At 44.6% G+C, this 23,346-nt stretch overlaps 1 protein-coding gene and 1 pseudogene across 1 annotated transcript in view; both read left to right on the top strand.

Annotated features, from left to right (window-relative positions):
- The window catches only part of LOC142368943 (uncharacterized), a 145,276-nt gene that overhangs the window by 12,442 nt on the left and 109,488 nt on the right, over positions 1-23,346 (top strand). The gene's annotated exons all lie outside the window — the stretch shown is intronic.
- LOC142369412 (uncharacterized) lies at positions 7,352-10,543 on the top strand (annotated as a pseudogene).

The raw sequence follows: 23,346 nt of genomic DNA on the forward strand, positions 1-23,346 counted from the left end.
GTCAGCTCCTCCGTTTTTGCTCTCAGGGACTGGGCGTTGATCAGCAGGGTGATAGGAAGAGGGAGTTTGTTTCTCAGTCTTCTGAGTTTCTGCCGAATGCCTCCCTTAGATCCCCGTTTGTGTCTCGTCCGGATAGTCCATTTCTTTGGATTTCTTCTGAGGTAGTTTGGTAAGGAATCTATAATTAGTTTGTGATCTGAAGACGTATGATCGCGCAGAAGGAGAAGGAATTCCCTGCTATATTGTGTTACACCTGCCGCGCCGGTAACATGGCCATGGAAGTGGCCACGGGTGAGGCAAGTGTTTAGAAACACTATTAGCAGTCCAATCACACACCAATAAGCGAAGTCCATTGTAGCTTTAGTGTGAACAACATGCAATGTAAAACACATCCATCCAAACAATGACTGACGAGTAAATAACTAAACAAACAGAACGAACGGTGCCAGACGCGAGAGACAGCAGGGCAGCCACAGTGCAGCGCCCCCAACCGCCCCAGGTTACAGGCTGAAGGTTTGCTTTGGTGTCCGAGGGCTCTCAGCAGGATGGATGGACCGGAGGTGTCCCATCATGGAGGATGTGTTGGCATGAAAGGCCAGTTCTTGTGGGCAAATCAAACACCGCAACTTCAGCAGACAGAAAAGAAAGAGATAAGCCATCACTTTTTAAAATGTGTGGAATAATGGCCGTAAGCGCTTTGTTTGGGATATGCGCTAAATAAACAAGTCCAAAATGAATGTATTGTCCTACATACCTTAGATTCTTAAATGTGCTGCCCCCTTATTTTAAGAAGAGAAGTATATTAGCATGCATACCCATAATAATAATAAAGCTTATATTTACAGTTGTAAAACAAAAACAAGCAAACATCTTGCATCACACAACAGTATATTGTACAATAGTATCAGCTTACTAGGAGAAACCAAGGTGAAGTGATCCCAAGCCACAGAACGTTTCCTGCCAGAAGCCATGGAAAAGAGCAATGAATTGAGTTCAATTGTGACAGTTTGGGATTCATTTTACTTTTGTAGAGAACAGCGCCCCCAAGTGTTCAAACGATGAGAGACCTCTGAACCGTGGTTCCACCGAACAATGCGTTCTGCGCTTCTGACGTCATCAATCACCTGATCAGCGCCATCTGGTGTGAGAGCGAGAGAGAGAGAGAGAGAGAGAGAGAGAGAGAGAAAAAGGAAAAGAGAAAAAAGTGAAAAAAATAAGAGAGATAAAAAAGAAAAAAAGGGGAAAAAAGAGAAAAAAATTAGAAGAAAAAGAGGAAAAATAAAAATGAGAGAAAAAAAGAGAAAAAAGAAAGAGGAAAAAAGAAAAAAAATTAAAAAGAAAAAGAAAGAGAAAAAGAGAAAAAGAGAAAAAACAGAGAAAGAAAAAAAGAAAGAAAAAAAGAGAGGAGAGAGAAAAAGAGGGAGAAAGAGAGAAAAAAAAGAGAGAAAAATAAACAAAAAAAAAACAAGCACCGACAATGGATTCTGCCCAAAGATGCACCTCTGGGAACAACAGCTGGAACGGGCCAACCTGGACATGTTCCCCCTCTGAAATGACTGAAATGAAGTGTTGCAGCACTTTGGGGGACAATAGATAACAGGTGAGCACCTGAAAAAGCCTCGACTGGGTAACGGATCCTAACAACTCAGCTGGGAGGAGCTAACTGAACTAAGACGAGACCGAGGTCTAAAGCTACAGGACGCTTTGCTCATCACCTTTGGACAGTTTTTGGTTGACTGTTGTAGAGGAACTGCTCCCATCGTCCAAATATATCTAAGAGAGCAAGAAGTGTCCAACAACCGTCTCACGGCTCTAAACAGAGCTGCTGTCCTGTTGGCTCTCAGTGTAAACCGTGATGCCATCATTCACAACACGAATAGAATCCGTAACGTGATGGAGGGCTTTGAGTTCTCCCAGGAACCTGAGAGCTTTGTTGTCGGTGTTACCTTCCTAGTAGGGTCTCCCCTGGCACCTTGTCTCAGGGGTGGGGTCAGGCTTGGATCGACACAAAGACCTTGATGGAGCAGCACCAGATTGTGAACGCTCACCTGCCAGGAAAGGGAAACTGGGACACACCCAAGGGGTCAGGCCTAGAGAAGGAGCTCACCTCCCAGGAAAGGGAAACTGGGACACACCCGAGGGGTCAGGCCTAGAGAAGGAGCTCACCTCCCAGGAAAGGGAAACTGGGACACACCCGAGAGGTCAGGCCTAGAGAAGGAGCTCACCTCCCAGGAAAGGGAAACTGGGACACACCCGAGAGGTCAGGCCTAGAGAAGGAGCTCACCTCCCAGGAAAGGGAAACTGGAACACACCCGAGGGGTCAGGCCTAGAGAAGGAGCTCACCTCCCAGGAAAGGGAAACAGGTGAGCACCTGAAAAAGCCTCGACTGGGTAACGGATCCTAACAGCTCAGCTGGGAGGAGCTAACTGAACTAAGACGAGACCGAGGTCTAAAGCTACAGGACGCTTTGCTCATCACCTTTGGACAGTTTTTGGTTGACTGTTGTAGAGGAACTGCTCCCATCGTCCAAATATATCTAAGAGAGCAAGAAGTGTCCAACAACCGTCTCACGGCTCTAAACAACAGAGCTGCTGTCCCGTTGGCTCTCAGTGTAAACCGTGATGCCATCATTCACAACACGAATAGAATCCGTAACGTGATGGAGGGCTTTGAGTTCTCCCAGGAACCTGAGAGCTTTGTTGTCGGTGTTACCTTCCTAGTAGGGTCTCCCCTGACACCTTGCCTCAGGGGTGGGGTCAGGCTTGGATTGACACAAAGACCTTGATGGAGCAGCACCAGATTGTAAACGCTCACCTGCCAGGAAAGGGAAACTGGGACACACCCGAGGGGTCAGGCCTAGAGAAGGAGCTCACCTCCCAGGAAAGGGAAACTGGGACACACCCGAGAGGTCAGGCCTAGAGAAGGAGCTCACCTCCCAGGAAAGGGAAACTGGGACACACCCGAGAGGTCAGGCCTAGAGAAGGAGCTCACCTCCCAGGAAAGGGAAACTGGAACACACCCGAGGGGTCAGGCCTAGAGAAGGAGCTCACCTCCCAGGAAAGGGAAACTGGGACACACCCGAGGGGTCAGGCCTAGAGAAGGAGCTCACCTCCCAGGAAAGGGAAACTGGGACACACCCGACGGGTCAGGCCCAGAGAAGGAGCTCACCTCCCAGGAAAGGGAAACTGGAACACACCCGAGGGGTCAGGCCTAGAGAAGGAGCTCACCTCCCAGGAAAGGGAAACTGGGACACACCCGAGGGGTCAGGCCCAGAGAAGGAGCTCACCTCCCAGGGAAACTGGGACACACCCGAGGGGTCAGGCCTAGAGAAGGAGCTCACCTCCCAGGAAAGGGAAACTGGGACACACCCGAGGGGTCAGGCCTAGAGAAGGAGCTCACCTCCCAGGAAAGGGAAACTGGGACACACCCGAGGGGTCAGGCCTAGAGAAGGAGCTCACCTTAGAGATAGGAGGAGCAGCTCCTGGGAGGTGGCCCCGGAGCAGAACCAGTCCAGTTACTGTCCTCTTGTTCATTGACAGGAATCTCAATTAATCCGTCTTTATTAAAATGTGCACTCTTTCCACCTTAAAGCCTTTCACTCTTTGCTTTGGCCTCTAAAACCTGGAGACATTTAAACTCTTTGAGCAGCTCTCACAGGACTTGAACATATGATCTCCGAGTCCCAAAGCAGTTTATTGCCCCTCTGAGCGATGCCTCCGCTGCTTTGTGCTGCTTTCTTGGCACTTTTTACCTGAGACTGATGAGCACAGACACTATCTTTTAGTCTTCCAACATGTTTCCTGTGAGACAGCTTTGCTCATCAACTGTCTCTGCTTTGTTCAGCTGCTCGGTGTTCTGTCTCATGCTCTGTATCCCAATAAAGTCTCAGACTCGTTGGTTTCAAACTTTGAACACTGAGAAAGATTGAGTGGAACCTGGAAAAGGCTTGAACTCAGTCCCTATGAAAAGAAAATGAAAAGAGAAAGTTTAGGATTCAACCTTTCAGTGTGTAGTTGGTGCATGTAGTTGTCTTATCCACCAGTGACCTCACATTTCCCCTGATGATCGAGGGAAGAAATGCTTTAAACTTCCTCCTCCTTTTCCTCCAGTTTCTTCCTGCTCTGCATCCTAGACGTCTCCTCTTCAGCTCATCCAGATTTCGGGTATTTTTCCAGCCATTTTTGGGCTTTTGTGAAGCTCAGTTAGCTGCACCAACAGGTGAACAACTTTCCCATTGCTACGGTTACGCATCATAACAGCTGTGAAAACCTACCAGAGTGACCAGCAGAGGTCCTTCCAGCAGCATCCACACCAGCTCAGAAACATGTTTCAGAAGTCTCTGTTTTCACACAGAAAATCTGAAGAAGATGCAAAGAATTCTGGGATAATGGTGCTGACCTGGTTCGGTTCCACCTGAACCCAAAACATTTAATCCGGAGTCAAAAGCTTCCATCCAATACGTATCATCAATCTACATTTATAAATAACTAAAGCTGAGACATGAGTTTATCATTTTATTTTTTGAACTAGAATTATATTACGGTGGAATTCTGCAGTTAAAGAAAGAGGAAAACCTCCATTTAACCAGGAGTTACAGCAGATTAAATCTATAAGTTAGTGTGAATATAAACACATACGGTGAAAAACACTAACTTCATGGTGGCACTGGAGGACACTCAGGTATTCTGCAGAAGCACAGGAGTTCATCCCCTTCAGATAATGAATATCTGACGCTGATTCCTGCTTTTAAAAGAATCAATGAGAAATCCCCAGTGAGACGACGCTGCCACCAGAAGGTCAGATTGGAACATTACACTATTGTTTGGATCCAGCACTGTGTTCTTCAACAACCTTCAGTTTTACAGATCATTACGGAGGTGAAAAAAGTGAACACAAACTCCTGAAAAACACTGAAGCACAGAAGCAGCGCTCAGTGTGCTTTGGGAGCAGGAACCCCAGAAAGACTTCTGGGGACTGAGGGGATTTTCCTCATTTTTACGTCCCTTCATTCATTTGCCTTTTTCAAGCACTTGTTATTACTTATTTGAGTTGGCTGATGTGACAATTCTTCATGCTGCTTTCTGCTTTTGATTAGTTTCAGGTGTAGTCTGAGTAAGAGGAGAGAATAATGCAAAACAAGAAACTGCAGCACTGATCTGACACGGCTGGATCTCAGCAGGAAACACTCCCTGAGAACCAGATCTAACGTGTGACTTCCACTGCGAGTCAGCTCAGTTACAAACTGGGTTTAACTTCTGAGGTTGGTCTCTGACTGAGGGACTGTCTCTGTCACGCTAACAGCCCCTCCGGCTGGCTCGCCATGTTTCGCCACATATACACAACATGACGGGGTTCATTCGGGGGAGGTGACTTCACTGATGACCATCTGCATTCAGGAAGACCGTCCTGCGTAACATTCAGTGGCTACAGCGACTGTCTTGCATTTCTGGAGGCTACTTCCTGTTCAGCCAGGACCATAGCTTAAGTCATGAGCATCATACAGCTGTCTGGGAAGTACAGGGAACAACTCCAAACCTTTTTCAGACTGCGTTAAAGATTTCTGGGTCTTTGGGGAAGATGATAAGGGTCAACTTTCCCTCGTAACCAAACACACATTTTCTTTAAAAATATCTGTGTAGCAAGAACATGAAAAGCATGAGAAAAGTTAACATCTGACCTTTAATGAAATGCAGAACAATGAAATACAGACGAGTGTAAAGCTCGACTTCACATCAAACTGAAATGATATATTGCTTCTTCAGATGTTTACAGAAATACCCACAGCTGGTGCAAAGCTACTTTGTGGATCTTAGCTTTAAACAAAACAAATATGTTCAGTATAACAGAATAAACATGTTTCTACTTTCAAACAGACTGCATTTTGTTCTGTCCATCAACTCACAATTGATGCCATGTTTGTCTTGAACGTCGGGAAATCCGTCCCCAGTTAAAGCAATCCCAACAAATTATAAAGCACTTTCAATGGTTCTTCAAACATGTGCTCCCCACAGAACATTCAGAACTAAAGTCCTGACAAGAGAAGGTGGTAATCCACAAAGAAGATTTTTAATCTGAACAAAGGCAAGGCTTCTGATTGGTAGTTCCAGTTGCTGCTCCCAGGTGAATGTTTGCTTATCTGCCGTAAAAATTGTTGTTGATTTCAGCCAATCATTTCTCTGCAGTGTGACTACGTTGGTGTCTCTTTAGACTATCTAATCGAGTGAAAGCTGCCCCACACTGACCACAGATGAAAGGTTTCTCTGCAGTGTGAATAAGTTGGTGTGTCTTTAGATTGCCTAATGTAGTGAAAGCTGCCCCACACTGACCACAGCTGTATGGCTTCTCTCCTGTGTGAATGCGTTGGTGTCTCTTTAGATCAACTAATTGAGTGAAAGCTGCCCCACACTGACCACAGCTGTATGGCTTCTCTCCTGTGTGTATACGTTGGTGTCTCTTTAGACTACCTAATGTAGTGAAAGCTGCCCCACACTGACCACAGCTGTATGGCTTCTCTCCTGTGTGAATGCGTTGGTGTCTCTTTAGATAAACTAATTGAGTGAAAGCTGCCCCACACTGACCACAGCTGTATGGCTTCTCTCCTGTGTGAATACGTTGGTGTGTCTTTAGACCACCTAATGTAGTGAAAGCTGCCCCACACTGACCACAGCTGTATGGCTTCTCTCCAGTATGAATTATCTGATGATACCTCAGATTTGATCGTTTGATAACTTTCCCACAGTCCTTACAGCAGTGCCATCTGGATCTCTCTTGGGCTCTACGTTTCTGCAATGACAGAGGGGAAGAAGACTTAGATCCTTTTGAAGTTCACAAAAAAGATTTTGTCTAAGCTAACCTACGCTAACCAACATATTCCATCTAGAGAGGGACAGACCGAGCCACACAGGTCTCGATATCTCAGATCAAACGTGAACGCTGAGGGTGCGTTTATAAGTGCCCTCAGCTATCAGCACTGTGCTGTGATGTGTTCTACACACGTTCAGCTTTTTAAGCAGTAAACTCTTGCATGTTGCTCTTTTACTAATTCTTTTTGTCATGATGAAACTCTGAAAAGGAACTTGAGCTACAATATTTCAGATAGATAGATAGATAGATAATAACGTCTCATAACGTCCACGCCTTGTAGCGGTGTGAGGGCTTGCGTGTCTCAATGACCCCAAGAGCTATGCCAGCGGGAGTGCCTCAATGCTTAGCACCCCCGGCAGGGTCACCCATGCTGGACAGGTCAAAGGGTAGAGGCCAGACAAAATGTGGACCACCTCACCCCGAAGGTAAAAAGGGTTAGCGTAGGGCCAACTACCTTATCTAGAAAAATACAGTTTCAGAAGCACCGATGATAAGAATCCAAGAAACACAAGTCATGGGAAAGGAAGGGCCTCCAAACAGGAGGCTGATGACGCAGGGCAGTGAAAGCCGAAAGGAAGCTGCAAGGCCGACTCCCCTTCTGAAACCCAAGACAACCATAAAGATAGGTACATGGAATGTTAGAACAATGTACGAAACTGGGAGATCAGCACAAGTAGCAAAGGAAATGAGGTAGTATAAAGTCTCTCTACTAGGGCTGAGTGAAACAAGATGGCTACAGGCAGGAAAGATTAGGCTAGCAACAGGAGAGATGCTACTGTATTCTGGTCACATAGATGTAACCCCCTAGGTTATATATCACCTCCTTTTATTTATTTTTTTACTCACCTTATATATTTATTTGAATACAATGCATTGTAGGCCTTTTCCATTGTATTACACTTACCTTTGATGCTTTGCGCCTTGCCAAAGTCTTAGACATACACGTGTATTTTTTGTTGACTTTAAAACACGCAGTAAATGTTGTGTTTGCTACTTTCCTACTATTTACTACTGCCAGTAAATGCATCACTTTCCCCTGTTCTACCTTATTGGTCAGTCAAGGGCAATATCAAGTTTGCGCAATTGTGATGGCTGGGGGGTGGGAACGGTAACGGAGGTGTATGAGTCAGCTGTACGGGCGGCGTGAGTCAGCAGGTGGCGGCTCTCGAAGAAGCTGGATTTTATGCTGTTGTGGATTATCGGATGTTTTACCAACTATCGGGAGCTACAAACATTTCGGACATGTGGCCTGGATTTTGGAGATTGTGGAGTACAGAACCAGACCAAGCCCGTGATCCAGAGTGGACTGTTGGACCGGAGTTGGAGCAGTTTTGAAGCCGTTCAGTTAAGACTGGTAATCCCTGGTGGGGTGAGTAACGCGTTCCACCTGGTTGTGCTGAGAGCCGCCATCGTTGGGACTGCTATTCTGCGGACGTATGCTAAATAAGAGCTATCAGGCCTGCAACAATATATGAAGCTACGGGACTGCTTTATTCCTGCAAGAGACTGATTCTGTGACGTTTGATTAATTTATTTTGTTGGCTCTTTTTGGGTTTTGGTAACTTTTTGTTGTTTAAAGTTGTTTTTGTTTTTGATTTGGGATTTATCTGTTTTAGCACTGGTTGTGTCGGGTACCCAATTAACAGGTGTGACAGGAAGCTTCCTTGTGCTATTGTTTATTAATAATATTACTGTGATGAGATTGAACTGTTACATGTTTAAAGTGCATTGCCCTTGGGTTTCTTCTACTGACCAGTACGGATTATTAAACTGGCATGTTATGTCATACTACCATTTTTCCTTTTTTATTTTAGTATAAGGTTAAAAGCTATATTGCACTTTGCTTTCGGTTGTATGGTAAGCGAGCCTAGTCTTGTTAATGCGATCAGTTGCGCACTCTATGCACAACATACACTGTTACCTGTTAAGACACTCATTACTCGTGAGAGCACAGGTGGGCAGCCGTGGCCTAGTGGTTAGGGAGGTGGACTTAAGATCAGAGGGTTGCAAGTTCAAGTCCTGCCATTACCTCTCCCTACACCTCTATTCATGGCTGAAGTGCCCCAGGGCTTGTAACCAATACCCTGTATCTAACTAGATGTAAGCTTTGGATAAAAAGCGTCAGCTAAGTGTAATGTAATGTAATGTGTGCAGAAGTTGTTAGAGTGAAGGTCAGAGAATTTGGGCGTTGTTCATAGGGGAAACGTGAGCAACGGGTTACATAGAAGATGGAGCTCACCACTCAGAAGGAGTCGCCCTGATGCTGGCAAAGGAAGCACAGAGAGCACTCATTGGCTGGGAGCCGGTCAGCTCACACATCATAACGGCCAAGTTTGCTACAAAGAAAAGCAACATCAATCTGAATGTTATACAGTGCTATGCTCCTACTAATGACACGGAGGAGGAGAAGAAGCATGCTTTCTACCAGCGACTTCAAGCTGTGTTGGACAAAAGTAGAAACAAGGACATCACTTTACTTATGGTCAGATAACACAGGCCATGAAGAGGTAATGGGAACACAAGGCTAGGTAAGATGAACGAGAATGGGGAAAGATTTGCAGATCTGTGTTCGCTCAATCAACTAGTGATAGGAGGCAGCATCTTTATGCACAATCGAATCCACAAAGCCACATGGAGATCACCCGACCACGTCACAGAAAACCAGATCGACCACATGTGCATCAACCGGAAGTTCCGACGACTGTGGAGTGATTTAAGGGTGATGAGGGGGGCAGATGTGTCATCAGACCACCACCTTATTGTGACGTCAGCACGGCTGAGGCTGAAGAAACACTCCACAAACACCCATCCACGTAAAAGATTCAATGTAGGCCTTCTCAAGGATAAGGACATCCAGACAGCATTCAAACTCAGCATTTCAAACAGGTTTCAGCCACTGCAGGAACTCTTTAAAGAGGAGGATACAGATATTGAGAACCAGTGGCAACAGGCCACAAAGGGCTGGCTGGAGGTCTTGGGCAAGACGAAACAACATCACAAGGAGTGGATGACCTTCCACACTATGAAGAAGCTAGAAAGGAGGAAACAAAAGAAAGAGGTATTGAACACAAGCCGGACAAGATCAGAGAAGGCAAGGGCACAGGAGGCCTACACAGCAGCAGACAAGGAAGTTAAAAAGAGCATCAAAAAGGACAAAAGAGACCACTTTGAGGACCTAGCCAAGCAGGCAGAGGAAGCTGCAGGGAAGGGAAACCTGAGGGAGCTCTACTTGACGACAAGAAAGCTAGCAGGTAAATTCCAACAAGTAGAGAAACCAGTTAAGGACGAAGAGGGCAACCCACTTACAACAACAGAACAGCAACTTAGAAGATGGGCAGAACACTTTAATGAGCTATTAAACAGACCAGCCCCAGAGGCACCTCCAGATATACCACCTGCAAACACAGAGCTACCTATCAACACGGGAAAACCTACAAAGGTAGAGGTCAAGAAGGCCATCATATCTCTAAAGAACGGGAAGTCAGCAGGACCAGATAAAGTACCAGCAGAGGCCCTCAAGGCGGACATAGTGAGCTCAGTCAACATACTGCACAGCCTTTTCAGTAGGATTTGGGAAGAGGAGCATGTTCCCCTGGAGTGGAGGGAGGGCATACTCGTTAAGGCGGTAGCATGGTTGCCGCGTCTGTCACGGCGGTGTCGCACCGTGACGTCAAAATGACGTTTCAGGCCTGGCGCTTCCCTTGAAAAGACGGCGCAGCGCGTTGTCGTGAACCAGTCGATTTTTGTAACTTGGCGGCGCCGAGCACAACGAACCGGATGGACCGATGTGAGACCAGGCTAAGTGGGGAGGTGCATTTGTAAAGCAGCTGTACGAAACTGCAGTGAAACAGCACAGGGAGCACGTAAACTCCCCAAACTGGTGCACAGAGATTGGCAGAACTTTGGGGAAAGAGAGAGAGTTCTGTAAGAATGTGTGGAAGCAGCTACGGGACAGATACGTGAAGGCAAAGAAGAGGGCAGAGACTCTGTTGATGCCGGGGGCTTCAAACCTTCACCTCTTTTAATTGAATTAAAAAATTAAAATGATCCGAAAACTGCAGCAGTATCATTAATTACAGTATTCCTGCTCTTGACAGCGGCATTGTTTTCTTCTCCACTTTCGTGGTTGTAGAGTAGAGGTAACCTTCACGTAGCAGCGCCACCTCTGTGACGGAGAAAATTGCAACTACTGGCGCGCAACAACTTGCGCCACTATATAGGGTCCTATGGCGGGCACGAACTCGTGACGTCATCAACACCGCTCGCGCGAGCAGACGCAGCAACCATGCTAGAGCCTTAAAACTACCGAAGAAGGGGGATCTTGGTAAGTGTAACAACTATAGGGATTATGCTACTGTCAACAGCAGGGAAAGTGTTCAACAGAATTGTCCTGGAGAGAATGAGGGATGTAGTGGATGTCAAGCTGCGAGATGAACAGGCAGGTTTCCGGAAGAACAGGTCCTGTGCTGACCAGTTTGCCGTCCTACGCATCATAATAGAACAGTCACTGAATTGAACTCTCCTCTCTACATCAATTTCATAGACTACGAGAAGGCCTTTGATAGCATAGATAGAGACACCTTGTGGAAGTTGTTGCGGCACTACGGGATACCAGAGAAGTTTGTATCTCTAATCCGGAACACATATAAGGACATGAAATGCAGAGTAGCCCATGCAGGACAGCTAACAGAGAGCTTTAATGTGAAGACAGGAGTACGTCAGGGATGTTTACTGTCGCCATTTCTTTTCATACTGGTTATTGACTGGATTATGAGGACTACTACTAGAGGAGGGAGAAATGGGATCCAGTGGACACTTTGGATACAGCTGGAGGATTTAGATTTTGCCAACGACCTGGCACTCCTCTCACACAACCACAAACAAATGCAAGATAAAACAGCCCATCTGGACAGAACATCAATCAGTACAGGACTCAAGATCAGCAAAAAGAAGACTGAACTCATGAAGATTAACATTACAAACAGCACACCAGTCACAATTGGAGGGGAAGAGGTGAAGGAGACAGAGTCCTTTGTGTACTTGGGAAGTGTGGTTGACCGGCAGGGGGGCACGGATAGGGATGTAACAGCCAGGATAGGGAAAGCAAGAGCAGCCTTCATCATGCTTAGGAACGTCTGGGCCTCCAGAGTGATTCGCATAGCACCAAACTCCGGATCTTCAACTCCAACGTCAAGTCAGTATTGCTCTACGGATCCGAGACATGGAGAACCACAAAAACAACACAACACAGGATACAAACATTTATAAACACTTGTCTGAGAAGGATCTTTAAGATTAAGTGGTCAGACAAGATCAGCAACCTGGAGCTGTGGGATAGAGCAGGACAAAACCCGGTGGGAAGCCAGATCCTCAAGAGGAAATGGTCTTGGATAGGGCACACCCTTAGGAAGACACCATCCAGCATCACAAACCAGGCACTAACCTGGAATCCACAGGGTAAACGAAAGAGAGGAAGGCCAAAAAACAGCTGGCAAGACCTAAGGATGAAGGCCCAGAGATGAGTGCAGTGGAAGAGAGAAAGAGAGAGAGAGAGAGAGAGAGAGAGAGAGAGAGAGAGAGAGAGAGAGTAAGAGAGAGAGAGGCTGGTTTAAAGGAATAAAAGTAACAGTGGTGGTAATACATGACATTCTTTACACTAAGCCTCTGTTCCAGCTTACAACTCAGAGGTCTGCAGCCATTTATCTCAACAGCCATCAGGGAAACACAGTCCGTTCTAACTCAACCTTTGTTTCTCTTTGTTAAAACACAGCAGAGAATGTATTTTTTAAAGAAACTGCTTGCTTTTAATGTAGACAACCGGATGCTTCATATGTTTTATTCTGCTTTTATTAAAAGTGTTTTAACATTTTGTATTATTTGTTGGTTTGGCAATGCCACTGAGGCACACAAAAAGGTGGTCAGGAGGACAGTCACTACGGCTAGCAAACTACCTGGTGTCACTCTGCCAAGTATGGAGAGTATTTATAGGGAGAGGCTTGTTAAAAAGGCTGACAACATCATCGCTCAATATAAGCATCCATTGTCCTCCTCTTTTAAACTCCTGCCCTCTGGACGTCGTTTTTGTCTCCCCCTCCTGTCCAAAAACAGGTCAAAGTTCTCTTTTATTCCCCAAGCGATAAAGGCACTAAATGAGGTCAGTAGTTTATCCAGCCACCCAATGTAATGTGTACTAGTAGCTGTTTTGGTTTTGTGTTCTATGTTCAATGTTTGTGTGTTTTTTGATATGCCTGATCGTGTCTCATGTCTGGTGCCAGCGAGTGTAATGCAAGTACAATTGCCCCACGGGGACAAATAAAGCTCTAACTAACTAAAACAACTCTACAAACCTGTCATCTAACCATTAAAGACCCAGAATATTACCACCAGGTTCAATTCACGTAACCCAGAGTAACCCAGAGACTTTAAACACAAAATGAAGATTGGCTCCTGAACCTCTCAAATCTGCAGACTGAGAGCCAGAAAAAGTCCCACCACAACAATCTGCCCGCTGATTTTCTTCCAGCAGATCATTCAGCCTGCAGCACATGTTGAGTCTGAGCACATCTGGATCTGCAGCTCAGAGAGAGGAGATGAAACCAGGAAACACGTTGCTGTTTTTAACCTGGAAAAACACAAACTGAGCAAATGGAACATTTATTAACCCCTTAACGTTTTTATGTCCCGCCGGCGGGACGTTGCACACTTCAGCGCAAATCCGGGGTTTTCCTCAGCCCGCCTTTATATGTACCTACATATGTTATATACCGTTGGAAAGCTAAGGGTCTTGTGATTCCAATGATGTATCCAGGATACAATCAGAAGTGTGGACGCAGTTAACACTTATGTAAAACCAGTCGCAACAAAAAAAAAGTGTCAAAGTCACCTATAAAGCCTCACAGTATTCTAAGAAAAGAAACAATTCCAATAAAAACGGTCCTGTCACGTTGGCAAGGATCCAATTAATGTTCTCCAGTAAAATAGTTGGTCTATAACAAGTATTTTGCCCACAAAGACACAAAGTCTGCGGAGGCTAACTTTCAGAATTTCTGTCAGAAGCATATTTTTTAGCCTACAGGGCAGTGGAAGGAAATGGTAAGGTTTGCTTACCTATTGTTCCTGTTGTGGTTAGAAGAAAGGCTAGCAGCATCAGTTCTGTCACGTACGCATTACTCAATCCAGGAGCCAACACCAGTTTAGTGTCGGAAGAACTCACCAAGACACTCAAGGTTAAGGGCAAGCCTGCCAGGTTAGACCTTTATACAGTAGGACGCAGTCGAGAAGGAATATTTACTGGAAGTGTGGAGCTTGAGATAGACTCACTGCACGATGGCAGCATGTACACGCTTAATGGTGCGAGAACACTAAATTAGTTAAACATAGGACTTATCCGTCTAGCTACACCTGATGAGACGGCCAGATGGGATCACTTAGCGGACATTCCTATTCCCAGTGTCAACTCCAAAGATGTGCACCTTGTTATTGGACAAGATGCACCACGTCTTCTCAGAGCTGAAGAATATCCTGTAGGAGGAGATAATGACCCATATGCTACCAGAACGGTGCTTGGCTGGGCCATAAATGGACCAATTGATTGCAAGGAAAGAAGGAAGGCCAGGGCCTACTTCCTCAAGCCCGATCATAGCCTGCAAACTCAGGTGGAAAGGTTTTGGAAACTTGATGACCCCACACACAAGAACAATCTATCAATCAATGACCACAAAGTCATTAAACTGTGGGAAAATTCATTCTCCAAAGAAGGCTCACACTATAGCTTAGACATACCTTTCAAAAAGGAAACCGTGACATTACCAAACAACATCAACTTAGCAACACAGACTACGATTACTGGAACGCAGACTAAGAAAGAACGCAGACCTGAAAGAGAAGTATGTGGAGGCGATGAAGTCGACCATCGACAAAGGTTATGCAGAAGAGGTCTCAGCTTCGTCACTTGACCGCAGCGATAGCAAGATCTGGTACCTCCCACATCACCCAGTGACTCATCCCCGCAAGCCTGGAAAGGTGCGTGCCGTCTTTGATTGTGCAGCTAAGCAACGTTCCCTCTGAGCTGCTCGCACATTCTCAGTGCACAAGAACATCTATGCAGCGCATAAAATAAAATACTAGATATACTAGACCTAATCTAATCTAATTAATTAGACCAATACTGTGTTTTTCTGTACCATTTTTCAATATAACGCAGTGAGCGACAGGTGTTCAGCCAATGATACGGCTCACTTACGCTATGCAGCCAATCAGAGCATTGATGGTGCTTGCATATGTGCCCTGCCCATACGCGCCGTGCAGGTTAGCTAGCTAACAGTGAGACGCAACCCCTTATCATGGCGAAACGAACGGGCAGCACCAGCGACACATCCACTCACCGAGCCAAAGTAAAGAAGAAATGCGGTTCTTTTAGGATGGAAAGGCTGTCTGAGTGCAAACAGAAGAACAAGCGCTGAAACTGGGTCAGATTTTTTCTTTTTTGAGTGAGAAAGGTCTACTCTGCAAAACAAGGCTGCAAGCATGACTCTCACATATAACAGATAACATACTACACATCTCATGAACAACAAGATTTTTGTCTTTTTCATTTTAAGTGGGCCAAATCGCTCAACCAGAGGATGAGCCGGCTCTGTTCCTGGTGGAGGGGTTCAGCTCCGGGTTCAGCTCCGGGTTCAGCTCCGGGTTCAGCTCCGGGTTCAGCTCCGGGTTCTGCTCCGGGTTCTGCTCCGGGTTCTGCTCCGGGTTCTGCTCCTGCTTCAGCTCCTGCTTCAGCTCCTGCTTCAGCTCTGGGTTCTGCTCCGGGCTCAGCTCCGGGCTCAGCTCCGGGTTCAGCTCCGGGTTCAGCTCCTGCTTCAGCTCCTGCTTCAGCTCCTGCTTCAGCTCCGGGTTCAGCTCCGGGTTCAGCTCCGGGTTCAGCTCCGGGTTCTGCTCCGGGTTCAGCTCCGGGTTCAGCTCCTGCTTCAGCTCCTGCTTCAGCACCGGGTTCAGCTCCGGGTTCAGCTCCTGCTTCAGCTCCTGCTTCAGCTCCGGGTTCAGCTCCGGGTTCAGCTCCGGGTTCAGCTCCGGGTTCTGCTCCGGGTTCTGCTCCGGGTTCTGCTCCGGGTTCAGCTCCGGGTTCAGCTCCGGGTTCAGCTCCGGGTTCAGTTCCTGGTTCTGCTCCTGCTCCTGGTTCTGCTCCTGGTTCTGCTCCTGGTTCTGCTCCTGGTTCTGCTCCATTCTGGTCTGCACAGTTTTTAACCATCCAGTCACATTCCATTAAACTCATTACTGTGCTTTTTATTTAAATCCCTGTGAACTTTAAAATGCTTCTTTAAAGACCCACTAAGGTCACAGTTCAAAATATTTGTAGCTTTTTGATCAAATTCAGAGAAAAATGTAATAATAACTCTGTAGACCGACAGCCACTGTGTGCAATATCCCATAAATCTCATCTGAGTCAGTGGAACACCATCAACTTAAATCATTTTACTACATTAAGACAATGATCCCGTTTGAGGAAAGGGTCCCAATATCATCCCAAATAAGGCCCCACCGATATATCGGGGCGATATTTAGCATTTTGGGGATATCGGCATCGGCCATACTTTCCATAAATTTCCACCGATAAGTTTATATCCGCAAGTTGGGGCCGCGGTGGTGGCCGTACTACTTGAAGCAGAGAGAACAAACTCCCTTCAAGGTAAGTATATACGAAGCCTTATCCCCTGCAATAAGTCACAAACACACCAACGTTGCAAAAGCACGGCACCACAACGTCTTTATTAGTGTATACAACTAGTGAAAATGGTCCATTTGATCTGTGTAACGACGCAAACCTTTAGCTCACGTAAGGATAGCCAGAATGACGGCGAATACTCCTCACTGAAACGGCTGTCCATAAAGCAGTCTCAGCATAGTGTACGGTCATTTTTAAACCCCCACATGGAAACGTGAACGTGTCTGTAGTTCTACACGAAAGGTGGACTGAAAGCCATGGTCAATGAAGACCAAATAAAACGTGTTTGTGTTTGTTCCTGAGACTAACCATTTGTTAGCGCAAGCCTGCTAGCTACTTGGTAGCCTGCCGGTGTGAGAGCCTATCTTGTTCCGTAACAACTGGTTACCCAGCACGTCAGAACCAGCGGTGATTGGTCGTAATGTCCCTCTTACTTAACTTTAATAGAATTAAGTTTTGGCCAGTCGCTGCATTTCAAACATCTGGAGTAACATCTTGTTACGGGTAGCCAGACAGGCCGTCACACCACCACCAAGTAGCTAGCAGGCTTGTGCTAACAGCCATGGTGTTAGGTGAACAACTTCATGAAGCCGTACGCGACGCGACTCAGATGGTTCATTGTAAAGTTGTACAGGGATGTTTATGTTTATTTTGCTGTTTAAAAATGCTGCAGCTCCCTACACTTGCTTTTCAGTTCTCAGTCAGTTCATTTTCTATTACTTCTTAATATAAAAATAGCATATATTCAAGTATTCTCAAAGCATAGAGTGATTTATTTTTTTATTGATAATTATGTATTTATATTATTATTTTATAAGTTATGTTTGGCTTTATTTTACAAATGCTGCTGGCAGCTCCCTGCACTTTTCATTTTTACAATTAAAAAGACTTAATGGATATGAAAGTTTGTGTCAGGGCATGCTATTCTTAATTTATCGTGAATAATGTTTCTATTTATCGGTTGCACATATCGGTTATCGGCCTCCCATTTCCTGAAAAAACCATATCGGTCGGGCCCTAATCCCAAAGACTGAGGTTCAGATTCTCTCCGTTTCTAAACCTGTTCTCATTTCCAGAACCTTTTTATCATGTGCTCAGTCCTTGTTGGTTCGTGGATAACAGAAAATATTGGATATGTAAAGGAAAGTGAATAATGAAGCTTTCATGAGACACTTCTGAAGAGGACAGTCAGACTGTCTTTTAATGGGCTTCTGAGTGTAAATCTGAGAAATCACACACTGATACTGAGGAGAACTGGATTTCTACTGCTCCTGTGATACTTTCCTGGATCACCCACAAGTCTTTCTAATAATGCTATGACTCCTCTTCACACAACTTAAACTCTTCATGTCATTAAAGGATTTATATTGAGCAGAATTAAGTCCCATTTTAACATCTAATCATGAAATATGGCATATTGTGTACGTTAAACACATCAAATCACATGTTTTGGCTGCACACTTCTATCAAAAAGCCAAATGATGCTCAGATAAGTCTGGAAAGAACCATTCTACATTTGACATTGATCATCAAACTTTTTAAATCACAAAAGATTTCAGCAAAACTACAGAAAGAAGTTAAGAAAACTGCAGCTTTAGTGGGAAATGTGACAGGATGGTCAAAAAGTGCCCCAAAAGGTTAGAATAGAGGAAGAAAAGGGCCCAGAAGTATGTTTCACACACAGCTAAAAGGATAAAGCTCCATTTTATTTGGCCATCTGGCCGGCTTATTGAAATCTATAGCTGAGGTTGTGTTTCTGGGATGGTTTAACGCTGTAACGGTTAGCATTAGCTTTAGCGTTAGCATGCCGGGCTAACAGTGAATAGCAGCCAGGTTATCTGAACTTTTTACTCTCTGCTGCATGTTCTGACTGCCCGTGTCCAGCAGCAGGAATCAAACCAATGACACAGAGCACTTTAAGACATTTCTGCTAACGTCTGACCGCTAAATTCATTCTTTTCTGGACTCACCTGCATGCAGCTTTCTGTTGCTATGCTACCAGATGTTCCGAGATGAGCCGAGATGAGCCGAGATGAGCCGAGGCTTCGCAGTGTGTGTCGGGTAATGGGCCGTTTCTCAATGTGCGTATTTGTCTGTAGTGATGTTTCCAACAGGGTCTTGACTCTGAAGCGCGTGTCCAGTAACTTCGGATGTATTTTGTGAAGCTCGTACTAGGCCGTAAGGTGAACCTCGAAAACTCCTTCAGAACACCAGGCTTGTTCCGCGCTCTCCGAACCAAACACGCTTCAGCTCATAAAAAGATTTGAGTTATGTTGAGGTTTAAAAAAAAGTTTCGCCGCTCAGAACACAGTACTTTTTTAGTTCGCAACGTTTAAAGGAATAACTAGTGCCTGGCAAGGCGTATGTACATATTCGGCAGGCGTAATAACAGTTTGGCTCGCGAGAGGTGCCACGGTTGAGACGTCATCAGAATGGACGAATCGGATAGCTGGTATGTCAGCTGAGCTGGTAAACAGAAACAGCACCGCAGCAGCAGCGCGATCATCCAGCTGTACCGAAGAAGACGAAATTTCGACCGAAAGATTTGTTACATGCACATATCTTCTGTTAAGCATGACGAAACACAGAATTTCACCTGCACAAGGTGGAATGGAAGGAATCAGAAGGAACAAATAAAGAAGCACTTGCTGAGTTCTTATAAGATGCGTGGCCACATGCTGATCTTACAGCAGTGGGAAGAAAGCTCAGCTTTACATAGCGCAGCAACACCAATGTCACTGTGTGACTGTACTGGAAGGTGTGCAGTCTGTTCATGCTGTGGAAGACCTGCAGCGTGACCACGAAGAATGTGACACTGGGGTGTTTTTGCATGCACAACATGCTGCACAGGAACAGAAGACTGTCATTATTAAGAGCCCTGACACTGATGTAGCAGTCATTGCTGTGAGTCTGCAGAAAGATTTGCTATGCAGCTTGTACTTTTTCACAGGGAAGGGCAACAGAACACGCATAATGGACATTACCAAGGTGTCATCAGCTCTCGGAGCCAGTGTGTGTTCAGCCTTGATTGGGATCCATACATTCACTGGGTGTGAAACCACAAGGCAAAAAGAAGACATTTGCTGTGGCAAGCGAGAAAGATGTCTACCTGAAGGCTTTCAGAAATGTGGGGACTGAATTTAACTCGGACCACTCTACATTTGCATTACTTTGCAAATATGTATGCCATTTGTACGATCAGCCAACCGCAGAAAACATCAATGAGGCTAGGTACAAAGCTTTCTGTATGGCATCATCAGCCTTGCCAGAATTATCTATCTCCCCAACAAGTGATGCCCTCCACCAGCACTGCAAAAGGGCAAATTATCAGGCTAAAATAATAAGGTCATGTGTAAAGCAAAAGATTGGACTCATTTGAATCGGTGGTGGAGAGGAGGACACTGAACAAACTGTTATCCATCATGGATAACCCCACCCATCCTCTCCACCAGCTGCTGGTTAGACAGCGGAGCTCCTTTTCCAACAGGCTCATCCAGCTCCACTGTCACAAGGACCGTTTCAGGAAATCCTTCCTACCAGCAGCCATCACCATATACAACACCCCCCCTCTGGCTGGAAGAGAACTTCAACCTCAATAGGCTTGAAGTCTCTCCTAAAAAACAATAACAAAAAACAAAAAAATACTGTAGATTTGTATATAGCAAATGTTTATTCACTATTTCTATTTATTTTATATTATTTTATTTTATATTTATTTTATTATATTGTATTTGCTTGTTTTTTACTACTTTAATTGTTTTCATAATACTGTATGCTGCTGCAACAAAACAATTTCCCAAATTGGGATGAATAAAGTATTAATAAAGTAGACTTGTGCAGGTGTTCCAGCTGTTCAAACACCACAAAGGAAACCGAGGATAAAGAAGATGACAGCTGCCCTGACACTGACAGTGAGGAATAGTGTATGTGTGTGGGTGCGTTTTTTTATTATTTTTTTTTTTTAGCTTTATTCTATTCCATTTGTATCATTCCTTTTATTATGGTTATGTATATAAGTTTATCTCGGTTGGTGTGTATGCCCTACTTGTTTTGATTTTGTTATGTGTTGTATAGTTATTAGTGAATAAATCAGTAAATGAATACCTGAATGGTAAATGGCTAAATTGGCTCAATTCAGAAATACATGAATGAGCATTATCGTTGATAATTATTATTTTATGTTCACTTTAAAATGATATTTTGCGAGATTCCTTTCTGTAGGTTAGTTTTGACAGCATCAGACAGGTTGTCATTTTTCCAGTTTGTTGTCGTAAATCGGCAACGTGATTGGTCCAGCGCAGTCACGTGGTGTCTTGTGACGTCAAAATCGTCATTCAGCCCTGCGGAAAATATCTTCAGAAAACGTCTCGGTTTAAAAAAAGTACAGGATTCTGTGACGCGAAACTTTTTTTATATGTGCAAAATAAGTTGGTCATTTTTATCAGCTAACGGGCATGTAGTTCGGAGAGCACGGAGCGAGCCTAAACGAAAACGGGGTTCACCTTACGGCCTATACCGAGGCGCGTGCCGATGACTATGTGGTGACGTCAGAGGCCTTTCGAACCGGCCGTACCATGTGACCGGTTTAGGAGGGTTTTTTCAGTAAAATGTATTGTTCTATGTAAATGTACAAAAAGCATGGCATACAAAACATTGTACAGATATCTGTAGTGTTGAGCTGACTGTAGAAATATCAACATAATCAACATGTTATTCTGTGTATGATTAAGTTGAAAAATCAAGAAATAATACATTATACATATAAGATAAAACACAATAGACAGAAACTATTTATCAGAAAATCTATACATACATATATATAGATTTTAATATATCTATATCGATATATATATATATGTAGGTAGTGTATGTATATACACACATTTCCAACAGAATTTTTTTTTACTAGTTTTATGTACATTTATGTGCAGGAGTCCACACGCATATAGTCAAAGAGGTTATTGCTGCTCAGCACACAAAGCTGAAAATGAAGCTTCTCTTCAGAGTGAACCAAGGCCAAAATGATTCAACAAAACAAACTAGATCTTAAAGCTTTGGGGCTAGTGGTGCTCACGGTGTGGTACACACTATTTTGTAGGAAATATTTCATTTCTTCCTAAAAGCTCTCCATAGCTGCTGCCGATCACCGAAAGACCGAGAAAAAAAACTCTCCTAGTTACGGTTACTATGGCTACTACAGCCAATCACAATGTACTCCCATTCAAGCCCACAGCCATATACTGTGACGTAATCAGCAGGCGACGGAAGCCGAGCCGATTCGACCAAACAATGCGTTCTGCGCCTCGGAATATCTGGTAGCATAGCAACAGAAAGCTGCATGCAGGTGAGTCCAGAAAAGAATGAATTTAGCGGTCAGACGTTAGCAGAAATGTCTTCAGAGTGCTCTGTGTCATTGGTTTGATTCCTGCTGCTGGACACGGGCAGTCAGAACATGCAGCAGAGAGTAAAAAGTTCAGATAACCTGGCTGCTATTCACAGTTAGCCCGGCATGCTAATGCTAACGCTTGATAGAAGTGTGCAGCCAAAACATGTGATTTGATGTGTTTAACGTACACAATATGCCATATTTCATGATTAGATGTTAAAATGGGACTTAATTCTGCTCAATATAAATCCTTTAATGACATGAAGAGTTTAAGTTGTGTGAAGAGGAGTCATAGCATTATTATAAAGACTTGTGGGTGATCCAGGAAAGTATCACAGGAGCAGTAGAAATCCAGTTCTCCTCAGTATCAGTGTGTGATTTCTCAGATTTACACTCAGAAGCCCATTAAAAGACAGTCTGACTGTCCTCTTCAGAAGTGTCTCATGAAAGCTTCATTATTCACTTTCCTTTACATATCCAATATTTTCTGTTATCCACGAACCAACAAGGACTGAGCACATGATAAAAAGGTTCTGGGAATGAGAACAGGTTTAGAAACGGAGAGAATCTGAACCTCAGTCTTTGGGATGATATTGGGACCCTTTCCTCAAACGGGATCATTGTCTTAATGTAGTAAAATGATTTAAGTTGATGGTGTTCCACTGACTCAGATGAGATTTATGGGATATTGCACACAGTGGCTGTCGGTCTACAGAGTTATTATTACATTTTTTTTCTGAATTTGATCAAAAAGCTACAAATATTTTGAACTGTGACCTTAGTGGGTCTTTAAAGAAGCATTTTAAGTTTAAGGTTTAAAGTTCCTTGAACCCAGTCCTTTTTTCCTGTCATGTACTAATAACACATACATGCATAGTTTTTAAACAAACAGCAACCAACAAGCATCCAGATGCTGATACTGTGCAAGGTGTGGCGTCAGAGGAGTAGCCTTCCAGCGCATCCCACGTCCTGCACAACCAAAATATTACAATTACCATTCATTTCCACTAAGTTATGGAAGCAATTTAGGTGTATTGGTGCATCAATAACAATGACCTTGTTTGGTCTCTCCTTGTTTTGTGGTCTGGCCTGGTTCTGGTGTTGACTCTCCCAAGTCATCTTCTGAGCTATCAGCCTCAATCTCTTGAGTTTGGCAGCGTCGTCTGTGTGTGCGGGAGGAACCTGTACCTGACTCTGTCCCTGAACATGAACCTGTCAACAAGTGTTGTACATAAGCTTTCTGTAATTCCAGCTCTTTGGACCTAACTGCATAAAACAACCACATGTGTAGTTGATCTCGGCTAACCGTTATCTACACTACGGAGACGTTTACGTCCTCTGCTGTGGTCAGTGGGTTCAGGAATGGGAGCCTCAT

Source organism: Odontesthes bonariensis, chromosome 19 (genome assembly GCF_027942865.1).
Source record: "Odontesthes bonariensis isolate fOdoBon6 chromosome 19, fOdoBon6.hap1, whole genome shotgun sequence".
Classification (NCBI taxonomy): Eukaryota; Metazoa; Chordata; class Actinopteri; order Atheriniformes; family Atherinopsidae; genus Odontesthes; species Odontesthes bonariensis.